General features: G+C 39.0%; 1 protein-coding gene across 2 annotated transcripts in view; it reads right to left on the bottom strand.

Annotated features, from left to right (window-relative positions):
* The window catches only part of rnf152 (ring finger protein 152), a 56883-nt gene extending 46372 nt beyond the window's left edge, over window positions 1–10511 (bottom strand). For both annotated transcript variants that reach the window (XM_051940416.1, XM_051940417.1), the window contains exon 1: window positions 10076–10511. The gene's annotated coding sequence lies outside the window, so the exon portion shown is untranslated. The remainder of the gene's footprint in view (window positions 1–10075) is intronic.
* Between the last annotated feature and the right edge of the window lie 1570 nt (window positions 10512–12081).

Genomic DNA, 12081 nt, shown 5'->3' with positions numbered 1-12081 from the left:
CAGTAAACAATGGCTCAAAATGTTCTTTTATTTACGATATATGCGCTATGATTCAATTCTGATCACAAAATTTACCGTAAGTGTACTTTTTTCAGCACTTTTTACAAGAAGCATTATTTTTTTCTTCTTGTTTACTCTGTATTTACTGTAAATAAATGAGAATTTCTTTACTTATTGATTAGGTTCGTGTCTGGGTTAGCAGTCGACAGGCGAACACTTGTGCAAAAATGTGGCAAAAACCCATCAGCACCTCCCTTCTGTATAGTTTTTGGTGTCTGCATGAACATTATAATAACCTTTTACAGAGTTGGTGTGAAGTCCATCTTACTTTTAAAGCGTTACGAGCCGATTATCTCCACGATAATTGCAGCTGCAGCTCCAGTAGCGAGGATTGCATCGTAATATGGCCTCTCTTGCTCCACTTCCTGGTAGCCTGCGTTGCCATAATAAGCAACTTGAAGTCATAAATCTCATCTAGACTTTAATCTTTTCCATGCTGTACATGCTTTTGTGGATTGAGGGTGTTGTTTGGGCTTTAAACATGACTTTTTGTGTCCAAACCAACTCATAATGCTGTAAAAGTAAGATGGACTTTACACCAACTCTATAAACAGCTACTATAATGCTCGTGCAGACACCAAAAACGGCAGAAAATGGAGGCGCTGATGGATTTTTGGCACATTTTTGTGCAAGAAGTGGTTTTAATATGAGCCCACAAGCCTGTCCACTGCTAACCCAGACACAAATCTAAATCAATAAGTAGTGAAATTCTCAATTATTTACAGTAAATACAGAGTAAACAAGAAGAAAAAACTGGTGCAAGCTGTAGAACTCCCCACCCGGAACAACAACGTCCTTAAGAAGTGGATCAGTCGCTGTTTAGGTCCAGTAAAGCAGCGATTAAGACAGCAAACGTGGTGCAGTGACAGTGCAGATGAGCAGAGAGGATGCTGGGACGTTTCCTTCCAGAATGCAAATATTGACACGGTCACCGAATCAGTCGCTGCTCATGTCTCCGGCGGCGTGGATTTAATTACATCTCTATTAGGAGATAGCCAAACAATAAACCCCATATCACAAAAGGAATTAGAGGGGAAGAAAACGGCCCCGAAAGGCAACACAAAAGGAACCTCAATCATCGGCTGAGAGCAGCACAGACATGAAACGAAACAGATGGAGAAAGAATTGACTCCGAATGGAAGCCCAATGATGAGACGGCAACTGCAAAAGACTTGAACAACACAAAGCCAAAGCTCTGGAGGGAATCCAGCTATAAAAAAATGTCCAAGGAAAAAATAACTACGGAGCAGCAGCTTAAACCTCCAGTTTGATAAAATTTCTGGAGAGGAGCCATCAGAAGAGGAAATCGCAGCACAATCGACATCATCTTAACACCTTTACCCTCATATTGTCCTGTGGGTCAAAATTGACCTGTTTTAAAGTTTGAAAATGTGGAGAAAAAAATATATTTTCACAGTGGAACTTCTGATGTCCACATTTTCAACATCTTTGAACATTTTTTGGTGGAAAAAAGAAAATGTTAAAAATGTTTCTTCAGAACATTCACACAAAAAAAATCAACCAACATCCAGCGAAATTCGCTGGATGTTGGTTGATTTTTTATGAATGTTCACAAAGAAAATAGAGGTTTCACTCACATATACATAATCACTTTAGATATTTTTAGGACTTTTTTGGAAGATTTTTACTCATTTTTTGAAAATATTTACAAGAATTTTCTTGCCAAATTTGGGGGATTTTTTAAAAGTAAAACTTTTACAGAATTATTGGAATTTTCTTCCTGAAAGGTTTTGCAAATTTTCAGCAATTTGGGGATTTTTTGCAGAATTTTTGGAGTTTTTTTTCAGACAAGGAAACAATATTTTTTGGTGCCTGTAAATTAGGACCACGGGAGGGTTACAAAGTCCTGTTGCATGAATTTTAGCACCATTCACCGACACATCTGCTTAAAAAGTTAGCTCTGTTGAAAGTTAATCCTTATTTTGCAACAAAAAATATCATGAAAATCTGTCCAAAAAAACGTGAAAATCTTACAGCAAGCATTCTTTCAGTCTTTGTAGTTTCTGGCTGAAATAAATTCCACAATCTTGCGATTTTTTTTTTAGATGGTCAGATGGTCATTTTTAAATTGAATCTCCAATTTGAGACAGCATTTTCTTTAATTCAAGACCCTTTTTTTCAGATGTGTTAAGGTTAAACCTAACTTTAGATGTTAGCAGAAGCTCTGCCAGCTTCTTGGAGAAACTATATATTAGAGGGACGGACAGGAAATAAAAGACTGCAGCGAATGTGTTTGTCTGGTTATGAGGAGGTGAAGCAGAGTGAAGTGAACCAAACAATGTGAACATTCTGCTTTGTTGAGTTTGTCCCCGTCTAACGCCTCAGCAGCAAAATGTCAGCAGATATCGGCCTGATGTGAGCGGGAGCAGATGAATTCATGAGATGCTCAGGTGGAGAATTTGTGATAGATTTGTGATAGAAAAACTGAGTATTTAATATAAAAAACATGCAAACTAGTTAGAATCATGAAGCTGTCAGTCTCCTCTGGTGATGCTAAACATTAAATATGAGCATGTAGTGGATGGAAACCAGCAGTGAAGTATTTGTTTGCTCAACTTCAGGTAGCAACGACATCAACAAGATGTCCTCTTCGTGGTTTGTACAAGCGTCTCAGTGTTTCCTGTAACTTCCTGTTTTGCTGCGACGACTTCCTGCTCTCGGCCTTATCTTCACTCAGAAGCAAACTGCACATAGACATTGTGAAATTATTAACCCAGTGGGAAGTCTGCATTATTGTGTTTTTTCTGCGAACTCAGAACAGAAAGAAAAAACACAGATTAGAAAGAATGAAAGCTGATTAAGATCTTAAAGCCATCAAAGACGACAAGATTTCATGTTTCAAAAGATGCTGCTGTGGCACCAAGCAAAGACATCAGCCTGAACTCTGGGCAGAGGAGGAAAAATTCAATCAATATGGTAAAACTCCTCACGCAAATTAGCCAAGATCCCGTAAAGGGCCACTTTCTCCCAACAGATGGGAACCAATTAGCCACCTGACTCCCGGAAAACACTTGGGCAGCCGAGTGGAGCCGAGATGCAAATGAAGCCGAGAGGAAAAAAAGGTTGAAGCGGACCTGCCGGCGTCCTGGGAGAGGAGAAATTAATAAAGGAGACAGCCGAGGTGTGCTTTTGGAAAATGGGAGGAGAATAAAGTGGGAAATGATGTATGGAGGGCTGGACTGAAGGTCTCCAGAAAGGTTACAGAAACACCGAGCGCAGGGCAGAAATATCTGTCGACGGAGAGCGACGGCTAATCCTGAAGTCAACATCGGTTAGACGTGTTCAAGTCTGAGCAAACAAGGAATCACTGATCAAGTTAATCTTGTCATGTTTATTTACATGATGTAGTGACGAGCAGAGGCTTTTAATACTGCAGCTATCAATCTTTAGTGTGTATAAAGCTGCTAACAGGACACGTTTAACTGTTTATATCCAAAGGTTTCGCATTTTATAAACCTAGGCATTCCCAATTTGAACCCATTAACTCAGGTTTTAGCATTTTTCAGCAACTAAATGGAACTGGAGTCCAAAGCTGTAGTCAACCAACGCAATCTTGATCAACTAAAACCCACTTTCCAACCACTAACTGAGCCACACTCCAACTGCTAGCATTGTTAGCTTAAACACACTATAAATAAACATAAAAAGTTGATATTTGCAGTATGTTAAATCAGTTTAACCTGATTATCTTATACCATACGCCACATTTTTATATGTGAAAAGAAACATAGACAAGTTAGCTGCTGTTTTAAGATGTTAGTTGTTGAGATGTGATATACAAATTGCTCTTTTGGAAAGTTTCTATTCAACTTTTTGTCTACGTTTAAACAGAATGAAGCTACACCAACGACTTCATTTGACGTGGTGTCATTAAGCTTCTAGTCAACTCCAAGTATACGTTCATTAATAAGTCAGATCCAACAGTCCAAAACGTGGGGATGTTCCTCCTGCTGCTGCCCTAAAATAACGGATTAATCATAGAAAGCATTTCTCCTAACTGAAGTAGCACCAGCGATGGTCCAACCACCGTATCATCCAGTGCTACCTGCAAACATCGGCAAAATTGGACAAACAAGGGTTTTGCAGCAGTAAAACTTGACCTGCAACAAACTAAGACATAATCTGTCTGTTTCAATACAACAGAATAAATCTGTTGAGTCTTTCTGATGCCAAACTGCCAAAAATCTGATTTCAAATATCTCCCGTCCACTCAAGAGTATAAGAGAAAAAGGAAAACAGCTGGAATAAGACGCCAGGAGATCCTAAAGGACAATTTCACAGCTGTGAACGTATCCAAGGCTCAACAAACTCTACAGCACTGTTTACCTTCATTCCCTCTGAGCGCTCACACAAGGCAGCAACTGCCAGATAAAGCCAAGTAAACACTGGTAAGAGTAGGCGATATAAGGCGACACATACCCCCAGGGGTTTAATCGTACCGGATGCATAGAAATACATTCAGTGCAGGGATTTTATACCGTTCCCTACAAAAAAGGTGCTTTTAATTTAAATTCTGCCTGCGTTTTAGTGTTCCCGGCTGTGTTTTCTTGCAAATAGAGAAGTTCCAAAATTTAAATGAGCAGGTTGATTTCACCACAAATTAGACTCCACCCGGGACAGGAAATTTAGTATAATTAGGTGTTTAGTGAGCATTTTATACCTGTGCTCCATACTCATTCTAGTTTTATATGTTATTAACCTACACTATGGGACCAAAAGTATGCGGACGCTGTAACACTGCAACAAGAATGGTCTCATTTAGCTCCCAAAGGTGTTGGATGGGATTCAGTTCAAGGCTCTCGAGTTCTTCTAAATTGTCATGCATTGGACATTTTTCATATTAAGGCATTGTGTGATGTAGCACTGAAACTTCCCCCCAACCATTAGAAACCACTTTTCCTTTTCTCACATTTTTCCGCTCACTGTGGGCTCATTTTTCATTGCAGTAATAAAATCGTACAACTCAATTAAACAACACAACATAATACAGCTATAATTTATTTTACAAAAACTAAAAAAAAATGAACTAAATCAACATGTGCAGCATGTTCCCATTGGCATTACCAATACTGGATAAACAAACATTTTAAATTTGTTTCCATCCTTTCCCTACCTGCTCTTTGCAAACACAGCCTGCAGTTCATCCTAGTCCAGCAGAAAAGTTCTTTAATTTTTGTCTCGTGACTGTTCGTGACAGCTGAGTCACTAGTGACTTCACAATTGCACCAAAAAACACAGAATTTTTGTTTTTCTACAGAGGCTAGCTACTGCAAACTGTTTATTTTTGGCAAATTTTTAAGATGAGATATGTAGAACAAAGTCATTTTGATGAAATATTACAATTTTAAGGTCAGAGTTGACTGGGTTTTCCAACAGAACTTCATGTTACAGATGAGTAGAACCACGTGAAAGATGAAAATCTGACAATTTTTGTGATAATTGGTGTAATGTTGGTGGTAGTTAGTGGTTCAGAGGGTTAAAACGATCATTGGCCACTAACCCTAAGTAACCCGTGGCTACACACTTTTGATCATTTGTGTTAAGGGAATATGTAAACCAGAAGCCATCTTTAATATGACCAAGTGATGTCAAAATTCATCTTCAGAAAGGCTTGAATAGTTGCAGCTCTGTCACTATATTATATCACTTTCACCAGGCATCCATAGTGTTTTCAGCAGAGCTTTATTTTCCCCACATACGAACGAAAGTGTTTCAAGATTTTGCATAAGTTCCTTATCTTGTTCCAACAACTTGAACAAACAAAACCAAGTGATGCACTCCTGCTACTGAGATAACCGCTTTCTTGGCAGCTTTGCTATTCTCATTTTGCTTATAAAAAAAAAAACAAAGACCACAATGTCTCTGTGAAATGCCTCAGCGGCTTTTAAAAATCACAGCGAGGCCGAATCCGTGAGCGCTTTAGCAGAACGTGTACTGGTTTTTGTTTAGTTTGTTTGTCCAGGTGAGCGTGGTGCCATTTGGACATAAAAGTCTTAAATCTCCAACTGTAAAACAGCCCCATATAATCCATCACTCACAGTGCAATCAGATTTGTTTTAACTTCCCGCCTCTAGCTGCCAAACCCTCTAATCTGGCAGGTTGACAGGTTACCACAGCGTCGCCCAATAAACAAGCAACTTATGAATTCATGTGACTGTTGTTTAGTCTCATAATCAGCCAGTGTTAAAAACAAAACGGCAGGAATGTAAACCCTCCAAAGAACATAAACTGTGAGAACTGGGAACAGATTTCATTTATCTCTCAGTAATGTCAGTGTAAGATTGCGCCTGAATAACTGCACTGACTGAACTCTCAGATGAAATGAACTGTTTGTCCTCCTGCGCTCTGTCTGACATCCTGATGTTAACCTGTTTACACTACATCACCTCCCGATGAGTCAACAACACTGATCCCTGCTTATTTAGTGATCTGACAAACACCGCTAATGACATTACAAAGTGGATTAAAAAGAGGAAAATGACTACTGAAAGTAATTATTGAGTTTAACCCATTAATTTACCCATAAATTATACCAAGTGACACCACACAAACTAGTTCTCAAGTAAAGATCACTAAATATTTAGACTCTTTAACAATAATGAACCAACTGACTAAGTTAACATAAGCTTGCTAATATATGACTCACTAAGAAAGAGCTAACTGAACCAATTGACAATGCTAATTTTAGCTTGCTGATAAATGTCCCAGTTAAAGAGCGCTAAATGAATCAACTAACAAAATTATCCTTAGCATGCTAGTAAATGTCTTGTTTACACTCAGCTTACAGAACCAACTGACAAAACTAATGCTAGTATGCTAATAAATGACCGATTTAGAGAGTTCACTGAATCGACCAACAAAATTAATGCTAGTTTGCTATTAAATGTCATGTTAGGAGTGAGTGAACAGAACCAACTACCAAAGCTCATTTCAACAAAGCTAATTTAAGCTTGCTAATATACGACGTACTTAGAGTGAGTAAACTAAACTAAAATACAAAGACAATGTTAGCATTTAGAGAGTTCACCGAACCTAATGACAAAGCTAATGTTATGTTGCTAATGCTGACCCACTTCGAGGGTTAGCTAATGTTAGCTCGCTAATATGTAATGTGTTTATAGTAAAAGGGTCATTCCATGAAATCGGTGCCTTTTGCGTCCCCAAGAAATAATCAGTCATACAATTATGATAACAACAAATTAATATTTCATTTAAAACTATAACATTACCCTGTCTTCTCTCCTTAAAATAACATCGAATTAAAGTCAGTGAAATGTTATTTTAATTAATTTAAATTACTTTCATGCTGAAGAGGGTGAGGTTTTTGGCCTGTCCCTCACTGTTATTGTTGTATGTGTACAGGACTTTTCATTTGTAAAATGTAGGCAAAATGTTAAAATTTTTACATTTACATGTAGTTTAAAGTATGATCTTATTGTAAAACAGTGTTTTTGGTAATAATAATATATATTAACCATTATAAATTACCAATTTATCGGCGTCCCCTGATTTCGTGTCAACCCTGTTACCCTAACTAAAAAACCCTATAAAAATAATGGTACATTCCAGATTTGACAGGATTTAAAGGAGGTTGCATCATCTCGGAACCAGGATGCTAACAGCTCATTGACAAGTAAGTTTCTCTCATCTCGGATTTGGTATTTTGAAGTTTTTTCAAGGTTTAACCGGGGGGACAAGCATACAACGTCAATCCTGTTACCAGTTTTTAACATATAAACATAATCAATTTTCTATTTTTCAAAATATAATCAATATCTACAAGTAATTATCTTTCAAAGTACATAGCTTGCACTTTAATTAGCATTTATTTTAGCTAGCTACAAGCAAATTAGTTTAAAATGGTCAACCTTGTTACTGTCAACCCTGTTACCTTTCCACAGTAACAGGATTTGACATAATTAACAAATATTAAATAACACAGCCTGAGATGGCACAATATAGTTTCCTGTCATTTAAGACCTTCTGTGGTTCCTGGCTACTTAAAAAATAAAAATTAAATATAGTTTAAATTTTACATTTTCAAAGTTGAAAAGGCACCGGTTTCGTGGAATGACTCAAAAATTAAAAGATGGAATATAGACTTAGTAAGTATATCTGACCTAAAACTGAATCAGTGCTGTTTAGCAATGGTAAAATAAAAATTATACACATAATTAACACAGAAACAGCATTTAACTTGCTAATTTAGTAAATAGCTGTTGTGTTTGATTAGCATAATTGGCTAATTTGATTTTCAAACTGTGTAAATAACCTCTGTTAGATTCATTTAATTGGCATTTCCTTCTCTTAAAATGTCTGGATAGTTTTAACACATATCTTAGCATATCTGCATACTATATCGATACCAATTTATACATTACTGAAGTCACTATTGGAGAAGATATTTTACATTTCACCACATGTAGTAAATCTCTATTTAAATGAAACGTAAAAACGGATTTGAGAAGATATGGTGAAACCCAGAACACCCAGACCCCAATAAGCTTCAGGTTTCCCTTTTGTTTCTGCGGTTTCTGCTAATTTCACAGAAAATGTGTTTATTCATATGTAAATTAAGCATTGTGCTCAAGTAAATTTGAATTAATGCAAAATAGTTGCAGTCCAGGCCACATTTACGTGTGACGTCTCTGGTTCAGTTACAGCCAGAAGCCTTTGCTGAACGCCAAACTTCTGTCTTTCCACTTGTTTCCTAACAGCTGAAGGTCCAACGAAGGCAAAAAAAAGCAAAGAGAAAGAAAAATAAATGCATTCATCAAGCTAAAGAAAATCCTTGATTCCACATTTTCCATGACGTAAATGACTCCATTCACTCCGAATTAAAGGGTTCCAAGCAACGAGGCTCCTTTACTTCATCTTGAACTTTTTTTTGGCATTGTGCATATTAATCTGTGACTGCAGAACATACCAGACACCAAATCTACAAAGAAAAGTGTGAGAAACAAGGGGCTAATTGGGGCTGGAGGAAAATTTAGCCACAGGGGCTTTGTGGTTGGTTTATCAGACGATGATCACAATCTTTAAATTCCTCACTTTGTCCAAACAACACAATTCAACTCCATACGTCATCTCCTGAAAGTCATTTTCAGAGTGAGACACAAAGGAACGAACCACAAAGAAGCAGCTCGAGCGGCAGCAGAGGTTTAACTGCTGGCAGAAAACAAGGAATCATAAACTCCCATTCGGACACTTTAATCCTGCAGGCAATTACAGTAAAACGGAGAATTAAGCGACACATCCTGAATGCTGGATGGAGTCCGACAGCTGTAAAACAAATAAATAGTAAGACCTGGCGAGGAACACAGCGCTCATTGGGTGGAAACAAACTTTAAATTTAGATTCCTGGCCACGAGCGTGAAATAATTTGCTGGGGGGGGAAAAGCAAATTGCACAAGAACAAAGCTGGCCTGTGGCACAGCTGGAGCGCTTATCAGTTCTGCATCAGAGAAGAGACACATATTTCATTGTCTGTCGCTTTACACTGCTGCTCCAGGGCAGGATGGAAGTCAATATTACAGTTTAAAAAAAAACAAGACTGTAACTGGAGGAGACTGCAGCGAGGTGTGAGATAAAAGTCTGGCCGAAACACAATTAATTCCTGTTTCTAAGAATGCAGAAGTAAGGTGAGGAACAATGGTGCCAACAAAGCAGCATTTAGACCCTGATAACAGCACAAAGGAGGTGTGACAGCAAAGAAAGGAAGATAGAGATAACCTCAAAGAAGTTCATTTCAAGCGCATTTGTTAAATCTTGCAAAAAAAAAAAATGCATTACTTTAATCACATTTTGTGTTCAAAGAGCACAACACACATGCAAAAGTGTGCAGAGACAAAGACAAACAACAGGGATGCTGCTCCCAACGTGAAAAACAAAGCAATCCGCCCCTCGGAAATAACTTGTTTCCTCAACGCTCCGCCAGACTCCGTGTAGAAAATGAGCAATTTAAAACGAGAGGGGGGAAGAAAGCAGCGCTCACCTTTTGTTTGGTTCCGTCCGTTCGGCTGGCTGTCAGCGGGTGTCTGCTCTCCTCCTCCTCCGCTCCACGGTGCGTCTAAACGGGGCAGCAGCAGCAGAAGCGGCGGCAACGGCGGTTGCGAAATCGTCGGTGCGCTCCTGTTCAGTGGGCGGCGTGGCTCCTTCCTCACTGTTTTCTTGCAACGTTCCCAACCCAGCGAGGACACAGAAAAGCCCTCCCACCGCTTCCACTCCTTCTCGGGAGCGGATCCGCCCTCTGGCTGCACGGGGAGGACGGAATAATGGACCCAAACGCACCGGAGGCTGCAGGGTTTGTGGGTATTAAAAAAAAACAGAAAGCGAGGCTGGATGTGATGGGAGGCAGCCGGGAGTCCTGCTGCACCGCTGCGCTCTGGTGGCTCCGGCTGGTGGCTGTGACTGCACTGCAAAAAAATAAATAAATAAGTAAAAATAATAAATAAATGTCCTTCCAGTCTGGCGCACAGTTTTAAAGTGGAGGCGCACAGGAGGGGGGCACAGAATGTCTCTTTTTAACAAGTGCCATTGCTTTTAATATTTATTTAGCGAGGACATGTTTGTCCCTGCTGAGACACTTTTATGCCTAATTATAGCAGTTAACCCAAAATTTCCCCCCCTATGGTTGACCCAGTTTCACCTCTGGTAGCCTGAGTTGTCCCTTTAACATCCTAGTGCCCCTTTTTTGAGCACAAATGCCTCTTTAGTCGCTTGTTTTTTGCTAAAATGCCCCTCTGGTTGCTCCAACTGCTCCCAAGTGGGTATAAATACCTATATGCCTTTATGTCCAAATAAATACTGCACTTCCTGTTGCTTTTTGTTATTGTTTTTGGTACTCAAATGCACATGTCGTTGGTTCAGATGCCCATTTGATAGGCCCAACAGACTGCATGGTTATAGTTAAAACTCCCCTCTGGTTGCTTGAAGTGTGTTTATGTCCACCCAAGTGCCCCTAAGGTTACCAGAGTGTCTTCATTGTTGCTAAAATGTCCCTCTGGTTGCCTCAAGTACCCTGCATTTCTGTCCAAATGCCCCAAAGCAGCATACGTCTTGTTGATTACATCTCCATGTGGTTGATCTAAGTGCCTCTTTCTTCAGTCCAAATGTCTCTTTAGTCACTTATTTATTGCTAAAATGCCCCTCTGGTTGCCTCAAGTGCCCTTACACATCTCTTTTCATCTCAAGTGGGGCTAAATACCTCTCTCGTTACCCAAATGTCTTTTTCTTGTCACCCAGCTGTCTCTCTGATACATCCAAATTTATCCTTGGTTTGAGTCTCCCATCGGTCAACAAGATGCCTTTATTGTAGCTAGAATGCCATTTTTTGTTGACCTTGTGGCCTTATTTTCAGCTCAAATGACCCTCTGGCTACCCTATATGCATTTTTGTCATTAAAATGCCCCTCTGGGTGGTAAAATCATCCTTTCTTATCTACTTAACTACCCCGCTGGTTGACCTAGAAGCTTCTTTGTTCACCCAAGTGCCTTATTGTTGCTAAAGTATGGTAGAATAAGATATTGCTCTCTCTAAACACCACACATATACAGATAGAGATATGTCCCAGTGCCAAATAGCAGCATCACCTTAGCAGCAAAAACCACAATCTAAAAATGTTATTTGAGCTTAAATGACCTTTAAAGTTGGATATTTCTGCAGTGTGTCGCTGCTCAGCTAGTTTTCTAAAGGAAAGTGTTTCCTCTAAGATATGTCAAGACCGATTCATCTTATTTAGCCTGACCAACGCTGCATGCACGTAAACCTTCATAATAACATCATAAGGCACTCTGCTGGCAAAACAGTATGCTATTAAGTCCAATAGATTAGATGAGAGTGGAATATTGCTATATTATCTCAAGGGAGATTAAAAAAATACCAGAAATAATGATAAAGTCAGTGTTGTGCTCCTCTGAGAGTACTACAGGAATAATATAACTATGTTCTGCCACAGAAGTAGACCTGATTTGCTCGTAAAAGGACTTGAAAATGAAATGT

Source organism: Acanthochromis polyacanthus, chromosome 20 (assembly GCF_021347895.1).
Source record: "Acanthochromis polyacanthus isolate Apoly-LR-REF ecotype Palm Island chromosome 20, KAUST_Apoly_ChrSc, whole genome shotgun sequence".
Classification (NCBI taxonomy): domain Eukaryota; kingdom Metazoa; phylum Chordata; class Actinopteri; family Pomacentridae; genus Acanthochromis; species Acanthochromis polyacanthus.
Note: the sequence above shows the minus strand (reverse complement) of the source record. Positions and strands in the feature narration are given on the sequence as shown.